Source organism: Crinia signifera, chromosome 8, assembly GCF_055691185.1.
Source record: "Crinia signifera chromosome 8, ASM5569118v1, whole genome shotgun sequence".
Taxonomy (NCBI): Eukaryota; Metazoa; Chordata; class Amphibia; order Anura; family Myobatrachidae; genus Crinia; species Crinia signifera.
In genome coordinates, this window is record NC_139224.1 from 60,433,407 (window position 1) to 60,446,807 (window position 13,401).

Sequence of the window (13,401 nt, forward strand, 5' to 3'; positions counted from 1 at the left end):
CCCTATTTTTTTTACGATTTTCCCTTAGTAAATTCCCCCAATGTATCTATCCCATGCATTGATGCATTGAAAAATGCATTGAACTACCGTTTACGGACAAAAACTGCACTGAAATACAGTTTAAGGACAAAAACTGCACTGAAATACAGTTTAAAGACATGCGGGGTGACATTCTATGGACTGCGATTTGGTTTTTTTTTGCGTTAATTAGACAACAAAATGGCGATATCGCATTTTTCCTTCAAATCGCCAATTTAATGGGATGCGCTAAGGGACTGAAATCGCATATTATGTGCGTTAAGGCATGCTGACCAAAAGTGCGAGATTAATTCGCATTTTTATCGCATCCAGATGTTTTCGTACAGAACAGTATACAACTCGCTTATTTAATGAAGAGAATAAAACAAGTGGTGTGTGTTGCGCAATTAATAGCAGCTGGCACAGGGTTTTGTCAAGAACCCAGAAATACTAAATAGGATAAAAATGGTGGTGTGCCAGCGCTTGCTGTTTTAATAATTGATAACACGGTTCTCTTAAATAAACTTTTTATATATAAAAAACATATGAAAAATACACATACATTTATACAAATATAGAAAATAAAAAAAATATAAAAATATCTCGTAGTGGTGTGAATTAATTAGCAGGTCTTAATGCTTTTTTTGGAGGTATTAATACCAATAGTCCCAAAGTGGGGGAAGGGGTGATAAGCTGACGATTATATTACCATCCTTTTTCTCTGGTTCTTTTTCTGTTAGCCAGGTGGAATGTGACGACTGTGGTTCACATTCCACCTGGCTAACAGAAAAAGAGGGGGAGCCTCACCAGGCATATCCTCCTTCCTGTGGCGTTTCTTACCCGCAACCTTTTTTGCTACTGCGCGGGCCACCATCTTTGCAAATTTCCGCGGGCACTTGGGGGACCCCGACCCATCGCTGCTAGCAGATGAGTGACCAGAGGACGATTCACAACCAGAATGCTCACTTCCCCTTGATCGGCTGGGGTTGAAACTGTAGGTGCTGGATCGGCAGCCCTGAAAGTCGATCCCAACAGTGGTAACAGCAAGGGAAGGCTGCGATGCTCGCCCACGGCAGAACTCGTGAAAATCCGGCGGCTGACCGATGCTGATGCTATTGGTGTTGCCTGTCTAGCCGCTGGCCTTGCAGTTGGCTCCGCGTCCCGAGAGACCCCTTGCTCCTGACTCCGGGATGACCCCCCGGCTCCGGTATCACGACCAGCACCTGTGGTATGCTCGGGAGACAAAGGTAAAGCATTAATGACTGAGCCGGAAAGTGAAGGCTCACCCATGTCACTCCTGTGCAAACGCCCTCCATGCCCGACCCCAGCTGAGGCAAATTGGGGTTGAGGTGGGGCAACTGATTGCTGTGGAGCATATGGATGTGAGTACCCCCCTCCAGCGGGGGCCGGCTGCTGGCCGGCCGGCAGTGGCGTAACTATAAATTTTGCTCCCCCCAGCCAAAAATGTTACTGGTGCCCCCTCCCCCCCCATGCCCCTTAAACATTACGTCACACATCATAATGCCCCTTGCACTATATGCCACATGTCGTCATTAACCTTACACTCCACAAACCTAAATGCACCTTACACTATGGCCGGAATTTAATGCCACCCGAGTTCAGTGCAAGCCATGCCTCCTCCCATTTTTATCACTATGGAGGCATGCTAAGCGCTCTATGAGCTTCTGGCATGCCCACAGCCCCTCTGTCTCCCATAAATAGATGCTCTGTGTAGGCGCAAAATCTCTATTCAACCCCCGAGTGACAGGGTGTCTCCCAACTGCCCCTCTCCCCATCGCAGGATATTGCTGCCCTTGGGTGGGACAGAGGGACAGTCACAACAAAAAAATTCCTGTCCCACGAAAATCTGTACAGATAGAAAGTACTGTATGCTGACAGATGCTAATGCATGAACACGCAGACGCCGAAAAACAGACAGATGATGACAAATGGACAGATCCTAAAACACGGGTGCTGACAAGTTCATACATGGATGCTGACACAGACACATATGTTGACACATGGACACTGACAGACGACTATACACAGAGATACGCTGACACACGGACTGCACATAGAGACACTGATGCAGACAGATGCTGACTCCGGACAGTCCGGTAATTAAGCCCGGTGTCCGGAGTCCGGACGGGTGGTGTTCCCGGACTATACATTGTCCGGGAACCGCGCCGCAATGTGTGAGAACTTGAACTTAGCTGTAGCGCGGGAGTCAGGACCTGCCTGTCAGACCTGGTAATAGAAATCTTGCGCCAATCCTACGCGGTCCGGGGAAGGAGAGACGCTGCCACACCACCACTGCTGGTCCTGATTGGTTGCCCGGACCACGAGCCAATAGGAGCTTGCGGTCCAGGCAACCAATCAAGACCAGCAGTGGTGGTGTGGCAGCGTCTCTCCTTCCCCGGACCGCGGCAGGCGGCGCGAGATTTGAAATGTCAGGACTCAGGGGCGGAACTACTGCCCGGGCCCCGGCATGACAAAGTATTGTATGCAGGGACACTTCTGAGCCCTGTGCCGGACATGAGGCGTCGCCTGCTGGGCTAGGCTGGAGGTGGCTCTGCTGCGCGCATCCAATGCGCCTGGGAGCAGCAGTGGTGCAGAGCGCACCGAGGCTGGTGGCTGCGCTGGGCTCTCCGGCCACCTGAGGACTGGTGCTGCTGGGCTCGCCGCTCGCTATGGCATTTACTTTCGCTGCCTCTGCTACATGTTGTCTCTGGTCCTCTGCGCTGCCCTCATCTTCTTCACCATATGGCATGTGAGTAACTGGTGGGCACTGGGGGCTGGTGGCTTCTCACCTGGGCTGCCAGGCATGGGTGGATAATGCTATTGATGTTCCTTTGCTCTTGCTGACTGCTTACTGACACAGCTGTCAGCGACTGGGAGACAGATCAGGGTCTTCGGGACTTGTGTCTTGTTCCACTCAGGAGTCTGACGCTCTTATTTATTAACAATAATAGTTATTTAAAAACGGTATTTTTTTTTATAGTGTTTAGCTATTTATAGTAGTTTTCTTTATTTACAGTATATATTACAGTGTGTGTGTGTGTGATGTAATGGGGATCATGTGAGGCATAACATGTAATGGGCATCACGGTGGCGTAATGTGCAGTGGGCATTATAGTGTTTGGGATAACATGTAATGGGCATTACGGCGTGGCATGTGGTGTAATATGTAATGGTTGTGTTATGTATAATAGGCATTACGGTGTAAAAAATTTTGCCATGCGCCACCGGCGCACACTGTCCCTGTTGTCCCTATTTAGAAAAATAAATTGTCAAAACCTGGCATAACGTGTAATGGACATTATGGCAAGTGGTATAATATGTAATGGGTATTGTGACGTGTAATAGGCATTATGGTGTTAATTTTTGGCACGCGCCTCCGGCGCTCACTGTCCATATTGCCCTGTTTGGAGGAAAATTGTTGAGTCCTGGCATAATGTGTAATGCCCATCCTGGAGTATGGCATAATGTGTAATGGGCATCACGGTATATTGCATAATGTGTAATGGGCATCACAGTGTATCGCGTAACATGTAATGGGCATCAGGGTGGCTGGCGTAACATGTAATGGGTATCATGTGTGGCATAACGTGTTATGGTCACTACAGTGTGTGATGTAACGTGTAAGTGGCATTTCGGTGTGCAAAATTAAGAATAGAATTGAAGCAAAGGTAAAAAAAAGCCACGATAAGGTGGATCAAGGGGCGAGGCTGGGGGCGGGTCAATGGGTGGGCTGGAGGTGTGTCAAGGGGTGGGGCATTGTCCAGGAATCTCACAACACAAAGGTGGTAACCCTAAGGGCTGTTTCACACAGTACGGTTCCTGCCGCACGGTGAAATCCCGTACGGTCAGGGAGCCGCGCCGCACTCAGAATTTTATAATGGCAGGGATGGCCACAGCCCGGCAGCCGTCCCTTCCAGTGGGGGGATCCGGCTGCAGCCGTGCGGCCGGGCCGTGGCCGTCCCGTGTGAATGGACACAATAGTGTCCATTCACAACTGCTGAGTGCGGCACGGCTCCCTGGCCGTACGGGATTTCACCGTGCGGCAGGAACCGTACTGTGTGAAACAGCCCTAACAGAAACCCAGACACTGACACAAATATGCTGACATGTGATGTCACAGACTGACTGTTTTGCATCCCACTGTAGAAAACTAGGGTTTGAAAGGGTTAACCTTATTGTTGTGTTCAGCTCCTGTGCTGAAGCCTGTAGAAGGGGAGGGCTCTGTAACCGGAGTGCAGAGTGCAGGGGAAGAGAAGGCAGCCACTGGAGCAGGACGGTCAAGATAGAAAAGAAGGCAGGGAGAGGGACGATGCTGCAGCTGCCCAGCCTGCGCGGACGGACGGACTGAGGTTGTGCTGTGTACTGTGTACACAGAAAAAGTTACGAACTTCCTGCCTGTGTACTGCTGCTGGCAGGAAGGGACTAGGGAGGTAGAGACAGGACGGACCTCACCTCAGTCAGCTCTCAGCTATGCAGGTTAGTTAGAGTAAGAGGCTTCCGGCGCCCACGCAGCCTCCGCTCCTCCAAGCAGTGGCGGGGGCTGCCTTACACAAGCTACGCCACTGGCTGGCACTAGCGGAGATGCAGGGTGGGGAGTACGTTTGGGAAGATGGGGGACTCAGGTTTAATATTAAAGCTTACCAGACTTGGGTATTGGAAGCGGCTCCTGACGCTTGTGTCTCTGCTTGTGTGCGACACAAGGGATCGCTTGCTGAGGGTCTGGCAGATGGAATCCTTTTTGCGGCTCTTGCCACTTGCGTCTCCGTTGTGTGTGACAGACGGCCATGTGGCTGGATGTAAGCGCAGCGTGCAGCTGCTTTCTTCTACTGGGAGAGCGGCACCCAGGGGCGTAACTAGAACTAATTGGGCCCCGTGGCAGCATTTTAAGAGGGGCCCACTTGTACAGGGTGACACACATGGGTAGTGGGCTACAGGGGGGGTCACGCACAGGGATAGGGGGTACAGTGTGACAGGCACATGGGTAGTGTGTGGATAAAAGTTGTCAGAAAAACATTCACACAGGGTTAGGAGGGTACACAATGTAATACACGGGAGGGTGATGTTTGGCAGGTATAAGGTGTCATAATACACACACAGAGGAAGGATGTGGGGGGACAGGGTTTGACACACACACACACAGGAATAGTGGGCTTCAGGCGGGGTCACGCACAGGGATAGGGGATAAGGAGGGTCCACCACCGGGTGTGGGGGGGGGGGATGGGGGTCACATACAGAGGTAAGAAGTGGGAGACAATGTTTCACATACACACACAGGGCTTGTGGGGTCACACCAGAGATTAGGGTGGTAGGGGGAACAAGTAGGGCTGCCACCTCTCCCGGATTTCCGGGATTCTCCCGGATCTGGTGGCAACCCTCAAGGAGACTTTTTCAGTTTCCCGGATTCCGTGATTCTCCCGGAATTCAGGTGTTTGAAAAAGCCTCCATACGCTATCTCTCTCCCCACAGTGCGGCAGCGGCAGTGCCGCTGCTGCCTGGTGCCACTGCTGTCCGTACCTTTGTGCTGCCACCGCCGCAGCGTATACAGGGTTAAGCGCCCATGTTTAAAGATTGTGCAGCAGTTGGCAGCTGTTCCTCCGATGGGAGGAACCGAGGCTCTACGGCTGATGATCCGTCTTCTCTGGTGCGTGTGGTAAGAACAGTCTCCTTAGGGGGTATACTCACAGTACTAATTAATGGAATTTCAGATCTCACGGCTATACCTGCCTAGAACAAAGAAGCTTGTTTTGCATTATGACTTTGGGAGGCAAAAATTAAGGGTTTGGGAAATTCATTGCTTAGTAATTATATGCCTAACATGCTGTACGTTCAATGGAATTTGTGTAAAGCCCCGTACACATGGGGGAGATATATTGCTCAGCCATATATTGCTAGCAATATATGGCTGAGCAAAATATTGCTCAGTTTCTCCTTTTCATCAGCGACCAGAGATGGTCGCTGATGAAAGGGAACCTCTGCCGGCGGTGCCACAGAGGTAATCAGCTGGTCGCAGGAGCTGAAAATGGGAGCACGCACCCGGCGATTTATCGCCGGGGCACACTCCCATCACTGGCAATATGGTCGCCTGTGACCATATTTCCAGCGATTTCAACCCCCATCGCCCCCCCCCCCCCCCTGTGTACACAGCTTAAGCGTTGCAAACACTGTTTTATCAGTCCTCGTATTAAGCATTAGGAAACTTCAGCCTCGTGTCTTATCATTCCTTCTACCTTAAGGCAGCTGACTTTAATTTGGCCAATGAAACATTTATTCTATATTTCTGTCTGTTATTGCTGTTATGTTCCCTGCATCCTTATATCTGGTGAAACAGCAATGTGTACTGTGTTTATGTGATATATTAGTACAGGGTTGCCGACTTTTATATTCCGGAGAGGAGACTTTCAGCAGCAGCTCGGGGGGCGGGGCTTGGGCATGACACCATTAAGCCCCGCCCCCATTATGCAAAATAGCCGAATTCACGGATCTCCGTGGAGGGGGCGGGGCTAAAATGACGCGATTGTGCCGTTTTAGCTCTGCCCCTTCCTTTGAGACCCGCGGATTTTGAAATTTAAATGCCAAGGTAGGGATAAGATGGCTGCGATCAGGGGGGGGGGGGGGGGGGCGCAGTGGGGGTCTCGCTGAATCCGGGAGGGTTGCCCACCTTTCCGTGGGGCTGGGAGGGTGACTCCCGGCCATTCCGGGAGGGTAGGCAACCCTGTATTAGTATCTTGAAGTCTTTTCCTATTCCATTATAGCCACACAACTTTAGCTGATTTAGTGCTGCTTTTTTCTCACAGACTCTGAGTAGGTCAAATCTGTGGGCAAATTACTGTTTTATGGTTAACTCAGCGGCGTAATCATAGCACCGCAGCCCCCACCAGCGCGTGGGGCTCTGTGCATGTGGGGGCGCCGGGGGCTGCGGTGCTATAGTTACACACCCCCACCCCCCCCAATCCCCCGCAGACTTACCTATCTCGCTGGTCCTGGCAGCTCCGTTCTTCTGCTGAGGACCACCACAAAATGGCCACCCCCACATAGCACACTGTTCTCTGAAACTGTCTGCTGTATGGGGGCGGCCATTTTGTGGGGGTCCGACTCCTCAGCAGAAGAACAGAGCCGCCGGGACCAGCGCGATAGGTAAGGCTGCGGGAGATTGGGGGGGGGGTGCCCAAAATTTAGCTACGCCACTGGGTTAACTTGCTACAGAACCCCTGGGACCAGCCCCTTTCCCCATGCTTAATGAGGCAGTTATTTTTAAATGACTTCATTTGGCTATTTGTAAATAGGGTAATATTCTGCATAGTGCAGAATAGTATAAGTTCAAAAATGTGGGACATGTGTATGGGGACATTGTATTAACGAGGCAGGTGTTTATTTTGCAGAAAAACACTTGCTTTCTATCAATTTAAACTGCACCTGATGTCAGCTGCCCGCCCATATCCGTGCCAGTGTGCACGCATATGGAAGTGGCTTAAAAGTTACTTATATATGCATGTACCTTCCACATCTTTCTATGGTTGCCGACCATCGAAAGATGTGGACAGTTACCCGCAGCATGTGATGGATGTTTATGCTAAACATCCATTCCCAGCCTGTGCGGGCAAACCTTTGGCCTTCGGCGCGCGCAATACTTGCTAGAGGGAAATCTCCATGAATCGATGATGAGGAAGGTGGCAACCCTAGGAACAGGGTGTTACACAAACAGGGATTAGGGTGGTAGGGGGCGTGGGGGGGGGGCAAGGTGTCACACACACGGGGACATACACCAGAGATGATGGAGGTTTGAGGGGGTCATACACAGAGGAACAGGGTAGGGGGTACAAAAGTTTTACATACACAAGGTGTCACACACTAGGGGGTGTATGTGGGTATAGGGCTCACCAGGCACTTACATATCTGTGGGGTAATGAGCTGCAGGGTGTTAATAAATTAAGGCCCATGGATGGACCCAGGCATAGGGTGAAGGGGAGACTGGCAGCAGAGAAATCCTGAATGGGAATTAAGGATGCCCGCCAGATTGGAAGCACAGGGTAGTCACCCGTGTGCAGAAGCAGAAGGCAGGCCAAGCACTGCTTCCCTTCACACATGGTGCAGCTGCTGGTGGATGGAGGTGTCAAGGCTGCTGGGCAGGGATCGGGCTGCGCAGATCATCTCCGGCATCTGGGGTGGGTGTGTTAGAGCAGCCCCGGCCTCCACTCTCCAGCAGCGCCCAGGGGGAGAGAGCGCCTTAGATTTCCGGCGTCTGGGGTGGAGAGAGCGGCTCAGTTCGCCAGTGCCCGTTCTGTAGTGCAGTGTAAACTGTGTGCAGGGGAGCAGCGGGCCCTGGAGACGGCTCCGGTCCCACAACAGCTGCACCACATGCACCGTCAGTACTTACGCCACTGGCGGCACCACTTGCAGGGGGAGGGTGCTGGCGGATGAAATCTTCAGCAGGCAGCCTCCATACATCTGTCAGCAGCAGTGCAGCAGGTTGGCCACTTCCACTGCCTCCTGCTGCACACTTTTTTATTAAATAAAAGTCACTTCCGTGTCAGTGGTCGAAGAAGTGCCGGTATGACATACCTCTGTATATCGGCCCACTTTGACCACTGTTCTGCAGGTGACTCCCTGAAATAGCAGCAATCTCCCTCTCTCCCTCATTAGTCTAGCAATCTCCCTCATTTCACCTAGACCACATTACAATATTACTTTTTTGGGAAAAAGAGGAATGAGAGACAGATACATTTACATTGAATCATCAGCACCATTTCCCAGCACTTTACCAAGTATAGTATCTCTACTAACTACTTTGGGGCTCATCTATATTTGGATATAAGTCATTCTAAAAGATTCCTCTCAGATGTAGCAGTACACACCCACGCTTCTAGGTGCCACGTTCACAATCTCTTTTCACAATCTCTCCATATAGACACACCCTTTGGGTGGATCATGACACGCCCCCTTAGTGGGGCGCTGAGTAAATGTGATACCCTGAAATCGGAGTATCCCCTTTTAAGTGCTTGGGACTGAAATAACAACCTATGTTACATTATAGCCATACACGCTCTCATACATATTTACATATATCCCACACTCCCAGACAGCCGATACGAGTACAGCTCCCACATCTCCCCGGAGGAAAGGGTTGCTACTCCCCGCTGCTGTCACCAGCACAGTGCCTCTTGCTGCTTTCAGCCCATGCCGGGATGTCACGCTGGTTCTGCAGCTGACGCTAGTGAGGGGCAGGCTGGTGTGGTACAGGTGGGAGGGCGGCTGCAACATGACACTGCTGCTCAATTCTCCCCCGCCTTCTACAGTATCGCCCGGAAACCGTGGAAACTGCGCAAAGCTTGTTGGGAGGAAAGTGGCGCCCGCGCTTAGGACTCGTGACTCAGCTTTATATAAATGTTAAATGAACAAGGGGCGCCCTCCAGCGGCCGGTTCCCTAGGCAGCTTCCTGAAGCTGCCTAGTGGTAGCGCCGGCCCCGCGGGACAGCCCTCATGGAGATAACTTTAGGTTTAGCCACTAGGGGAGGCGGAGCACATGTAGCCTGCTATCATGCAGAGCAGGGATGGCGCTGAGATGCTGTGCGGTGCAGGAGGTCTAGTGCAGCCTACAGTGCTTAGTGCTGCCGTACCGTGTAGTGTGCCTTGTGTTGTTTGAAGCAGAGCTGCTGCTGCTGGAATTTAGGTGGGTGGGGCCTCGGGTGGCAGCTGGCACATACTTGCTTACCTGACCCTCTCCATGAGGGAGAAAATGCTCTGTTCCTGGACTGCCCTGGTAATGTAGGATTGCCAGCACCTGTGGTGAAACATCTTTCTTATCCATTACCTAGCTCCCCACAGGTGATGGCAATCATACATTACCAGGGAAGTCCAGGAACAGAGCATTTTCTTCCTCATGGAGAGGGTCAGGTAGGCAAGCATGAGCTGGCAGGAACGCTATAGTGTAGCTGTAGCAGGAAAAGTGCTGGTGTGATCCGTTCCACTGGCGCCACAGCTGCGAGTGTGGAGTGGGGGTGTCACAGGTCCAGGCCAGGAGAAGGTACAGATTGCTACTCGCAGGCTGCAGGCTGTAACAGGAAATAAAAAATTCCTATCTGCAGCAGCACTGTAGACCCTGTGGGCCTATTGTAATGGTGGGCCTGGAGCTGCAGCTCCATCCGGCCCATTCATAATCTGGCCAGCTAGGCCCCATATATTATTCCATGCATTATATGTTATCTATAGCACACTGCGGAGCAGTTATATTGTATGTTACATGAGACATCTGTATCTGAGCGGAGTTATCAAACTTTGGAGTAAGAAATTGTACCAACCAATCAGCTTCTAACTTGCCATTAATCGAACACAGCCTGTAGCATGGCAGTTAGGAGGTGATTGGTTGGTATTTTATCTGTCTGTACAAGCTGTGATAAATATCCTGCACAGTCGGCCCTCAGGACCCCTGAGCTGCCCTCAGCTACTAATGTGCATCTTTGAAAATGTGGCAGTTGGTGATGAGTCACCTGACCTGTGCACCTGCCATAACAGTTTTCCAGCCAGCCAGAGAAGACGCATGGTGAGTATATGGTGAGTATATGATCTGGAAAATTAACTTTCTTTGTTTCTAACAGGTTAAAATGGCAAATCTTAGACACTTACCCATTTTGATTGGAGGGACACTAACAACTGCAGGGTCGCTCATCACCATCATCGCCTATGAGTCCTGCCGGAGTGACCCAGAGGATGGCTGCAGCACTGTACTGAAGATCCTGGGACCAGTCTTTGCTGTTTTGGGCATTGGCTCCTTACTGCTGATGAGGTGCAGAGCTGTCTCCACAGTGGACATCACCACAGATCCAGAAGGGGACCCAGTTGCTGTAGAGTCACCACCACCAGTATACCAGGCCTACAGCATCACTGTGGGTGAGTACTTACTATGGTTATGTTGCTGTCATAGGCTGATGGTGTGAAACTTAGCCAATAGCTGTAGGACCGCTGGTCTACAGGAAATATTAGTCAGTAGGGACAGGTGTTATATAGGGTAACAGTGTTATTGGTGATATACAGGGACAGTGGATGACTGACACCCAGAGAAGGCGGCAGTTATGTGGGCTAAGCCAGTGCTGACACATGTCATTATGTAATACGGTGTAATGCAAAGTGATCTGCTCCAGTCATGTATACTCTGGTTCACTTCGCTTTACTATTGGATTGATGGTGATATCCACAGCAGTCTGGTCTATCTATCTATCTATCTATCTATCTATCTATCTATCTATCTATCTCATATCATTCTATGTATGTATGTATGTATGTATGTATGTATGTATGTATCTATCTCTCTATCTATCTGTCTCATATATGTCATTTATTTATTAACAGTTTCTTATATAGCGCAGCGTATTCCGGTGTGCTTTACAAAACTATCTATCTATCTATCTAATACAGGGGTTCCCAAACTTTTTTGAATCACGGCACCCTAGAGTTTCAGATTTTTTTCACGGCACCCCTAGGCCAAAAATAAATTAATTAGATTGGGTTTATATGCGATTCTTAGGGTGAGTTATGTGGTAAATTATAGGATTTGCTTCTGTTTGTACACATTTTATGATTGGCAGCCACCAGCACTGGTTTTGCTCATAAATAACTAACCATTAATAATTTGAGCTAGTCCTGGTCCACCAACCCAGGGCACCCCTGCATGTGTCCCGAGGCACCCCAGGGAGCCACGGCACACAGTTTGGGAACCTCTGATCTAATATATAAAAGTGAAAATTTGTCTGCCCTTCTGCCTATCTATACAAATCCACAGAGTACAAGGGAAGATCATAACATTTTATATACAAGTGTATTAAAACACGGACAATGCAACTAAAAAAATTCCAAATTGGATTTAATTACAGCTCATTTTTTATTAATAAAAAATACAATTTCACATATCAATTACAATTTGTGAACAAATACTGTGGGGGTAACACACCCCTAGCACCCCTAGGGGTAAGGCAGCAGCACAGAGTATTCCAGCAGATAGCAAAACTCTGGAATGGCTGGAGCCATTTACAACAAACTTTGTACACATAGGACTTGCTATCTAGGAACAAACACTGTGGGGGTAACACACCCCTAGCACCCCTAGTTTGAGTGCCGTCTACTCTGCATATCTATCTATCTATCCTGTATATATACGCATATATTTCATATATTCTATATTTTTTGCAGAGAATGAAACCATAAACCTTCCAGCACCTCCGCCATCATACTTTGACATCCCAGCAGAAGGCAGCTCCGGTGTCAGGAATGCAAGAGACGTAATTGATCCACCACCGCCGTACGAGAGTCTCTTCTGCAGAGGGTAGGACAAATGTCTCACTGGTAACATGATATAAACTCTTGGACTCCTTAGTGAGATAGTGGAATGTCCCCCATCTTATCCGGCTATGGGCTGTATGTAATAGTCTGCGTGTTGAAGGAACAGTGTGGCTAAGGGGCAAATGGCTAGGGGGCAAAGGGCTAGGGGGCTAATGGTTAGGGGGCTAATGGCTAAGGGGCTAATGGCTAGGGGGGCTAATGGCTAAGGGGCTAATGGCTAGGGGGCTAATGGGGTAATGGGTTGATGGCTAAGGGGCCTATTTAAGAAGGATTACATATATATAGTGCAATATGGGCAGAATCTTACCCCTCAGGATCGCATTGTAATTTGCTATCCTAACGTCCTAATGCATCTGCCTGCATATACCAGATACCGGGGGTCTGTGCATGCGCGGCTAGCGCTGACCCGTGCTGACTGCATTGCCCCGGCAGCGATGCGGTCTGTTGCCCATAGGCTGTAATGGGCTACCACCAATTTAGAATAGAGGTGACCCTGGGACCCGATGCAATGCTGCCCGATAATGATACATTGATATGATACATCACATAACAGAGATCTACGTGTGTGTGATCACTTACACAGCGCTCGCTCTGTGACTGCAGTCTAAGTAGTGACGGGGGCGGCAACAGACTGTTGCAGGGACCCAGCGTGCCCCTTTCCCTGTGTTGGGTAGCACCCGCTCCCCTGCAGCCTAGCTCTGGGAGTTGATATTTTGCTCAGTTACAACTCATGTTGAATCAGGCCTACAGTCAGGCACAGACATTTGCAGACTGCAGATACGGCATATGGGCACGGATGGAGGCGTTCTGCATTCCCAGATCTCTGTGACATGGGTGTTTCCGGGCAGTAACTGGGCAGGTGCCGTGCGGGTGCTAGAAACAGGTCTGTGTGATAGGCATGCTGTGGGGTATAGCCTGACTTCCTTGTATACAGAAATTGGACACTTGTATCTAATGCACCATTTACATCCAGCATTGGGGGGATACATATAGATGTATGTCGGCGTTCAGAACACCAACGTGGCATTTGGA